The sequence below is a fragment of the Juglans microcarpa x Juglans regia genome, chromosome 1D, assembly GCF_004785595.1.
Source record: "Juglans microcarpa x Juglans regia isolate MS1-56 chromosome 1D, Jm3101_v1.0, whole genome shotgun sequence".
In the NCBI taxonomy this organism is placed as follows: domain Eukaryota; kingdom Viridiplantae; phylum Streptophyta; class Magnoliopsida; order Fagales; family Juglandaceae; genus Juglans; species Juglans microcarpa x Juglans regia.
The window spans coordinates 23,151,467-23,154,289 of record NC_054594.1 but is presented as its reverse complement, the minus strand read 5'-3'; positions in this window follow the sequence as shown (position 1 = coordinate 23,154,289).

Genomic DNA, 2,823 nt, shown 5'->3' with positions numbered 1-2,823 from the left:
AGGCTTGGGCCCAGGCTCATTCCAATTTATGCTTTTCAAATGTGCTTTTGACCCTTAGCAATATTAAAAGGTTCCTGATGGTTCCTAGTTGGGCCAATATATCAGGACGTGAGTTTTTGGGTGCCCCCTTGCTAGCGGGTGATTTAAAGAGGAAAAGCTGCCTTGGTGCAAATGGGCAAAAGTAGAGAAAACTTAAGAGGACTCATATTTCACCTCGTTTAGATGAGTCTATGCCATCAAAGCGAGTCGAGATATTAAGTTGGTTCCTCCTTGAGAGAAACCGAGCAAAATGGACTCTCAGATGAGTGGGAGCATCAAGTTGGCATCTCCTCAAGAGGAACCAAGTAAACTGACCACCTTTGTGACTCCACCAGCCTTTTCCTTGGATGATGTGATGGCTTTAGCCAAGGAGGACCTTGAGGACATAATTGCAGTGGAGGCTGTTGCCGGCGATTTAGAACAGAAAGGCGACGACATCCCTTTGGAGGAGGATAATGTTGCCCTTTTGGATCCCGACCTGCTTACAGTGCCTTCATCTACGCCCGCGGACTTCCAATCCTTAGAGGCTCCTCTAGTTACATTGGCCTCATCCCCGCTGGTCATTACTCAATCCTTTTCTATTCTCATGAAATATCCACGGGTGGATCATGGCGAGGAGGAACGTGTTGAGGAAACAGCAGCGGTGTCTGGTTAGCCCCTACCTCGACAATTTCTGGCAAAGTTACTCCCGATTTGCCTTTTGTGTTTCCAGCACTTTCTCTCGTTAATGGGAGTAAGGTCTTGATCCCTTCTCCTCCCTTTAGCATTTGTCCTAGGGGAGACGGCGAACCATCATTGATTGTTCCCGAGGAGGATCTTCAAATTGATCAGGCACCTCCTCGCCAAGATGAAGTTGAAGTGTCTTCGGGTCCTCACATTGATGCAGATGTTGGAACTCCTTCTTCTGTTCCTTCCCCTCTTCTCGTACCAATGTTGCTGATACAACATCTTGGGTCACTATAAGGTACAACGACAATGGCTTTCCTTGCTTGGTGTGGCTGAGCAATGGCGGGTTAGCCAAATACTCCTTTAGCTGTGTAAATGCCACCTCACACCTGGCATCCCAATCTTGTACTTTCTTAAGAACCTGAAAGAAAGGAAGACATTTATCTGTTGATAAGGATACAAACTTGTTAAGAGCTATTATCTTTCCTGCCAACTTCTGTACTTCTTCAGATTTGTGCGCTACCTTATCTCTATTATTGCTCTAAGTTTCTCAGGATTTGCATCGATTCCTCTTCCTGACACCATAAATCCAAGGAATTTTCCTGGTTGCACTCCGAATGCACACTTGGTTGGATTGAGCTTCATCCGACATTACCACAAAACCTGGAAAGCCTCCTCAAGGTCTTCTACATGCTGGGCAAACTCCATGCTTTTTACCAGTAGATCATCGACATATACTTCCATGTTTCTCCCGATATGGTATTTAAACATTTTGTTTACTGATTGAGTTGAGTTATTGCATATTTTATACAGTTAAAACTACTATATTTTATTTATTTTATTACATTATTATTGGTTTTAGATGGAAAAATGGTAAAGATGAATAAATCCAAGTTGTCTTTTAAATTTGTTAATAGCATAATTTATGCTTAATTTTATAACTTGTGATTTGATTGGACAATGTTCATTCACATGCACAGCATATTTTTTATATTTTATTATTTTTTTCTATTTTATTTTATTTCTAATTTCTATTATTTTTATAGGTCAAGAAATACAAAAGAAAAAAAGTCAAAAAGGCACAAAAGGGAAAAGTAAAAAAGGCAAGCAATTTTGGGTTCTTTCTCAAAACGTAGCTAGGCAGCACACGAAAAAAAAAATAAAAAAGGAAACAAAACGCATGCATGCCAAAAGGAAAAAAAGGCCACACAAAAAAAAAAAAAAAAAGGTTTTTGGATGGACGCAATACACACAAATAAAAATAGGTTTCTTTTTGGAAGCACCGCTGTTGAAGAGCTCCTGTGGGATCCAACATCTGCCGCTGCCTCCACTGCATCCCATCCCCTTCTCCATTCATTTGACTTGCTCTTTTCACTCTCTACTATTTATTTAATTTTAGTTTAAAGTTTGTAATGTATTTTTGAGATATTTGGCTTAAACTTTTGGGCATTTTATTTGCCCATTATTTATTTTTCTCACTTCTTTAAGTTTTCATTTAATAGTGATTACAATTGCTATGGATTGAGAATTTGTGATTTGAATACAAGAATGATCTCTAGAATCTTATTTTGGGGCTTTTCAATTCTCAGTTCATATTTTGTCAATTACTTTCTAATCTAGTTTAATTCTTACTTTAGTTTCATTAATCTCTTAATTCCATTGCTATTAGATTGATTAAACCTTAATTAGGACTTAAATAATTTCAGTTTTATTATTTAATTTTTAGATTAATTAAGATTATTTAGTTTAGTTGATTCTTTGATTGTTAATTTCAATTTGTTACTCTTTTACATTTCATTTCGACACTCAAAAATCCAAAAATATGAATCTAGTTCATGACTAGTGCCATTTTCATTCTTGTTACACTCTTCCATTCATTGCACATACCACCATTTTAAATGAGTTTGATTTTAAGTAACTCTCCCTGAGGAGACGATCGGGGAATTTATTCCTAATTATTACGCGACATCCTCCTGCACTTGGGATAGCCTTTGTGCTACTCATTTTTGAGTGAGTCAAGTTTTTAGCGCCGTTGCTGGGGATAGTGGCTTGATGTAAATTTAGACTTGTTATTTTATTTATTTATTGTTTTATCATCTCAAATGTTTCTTTCACTGT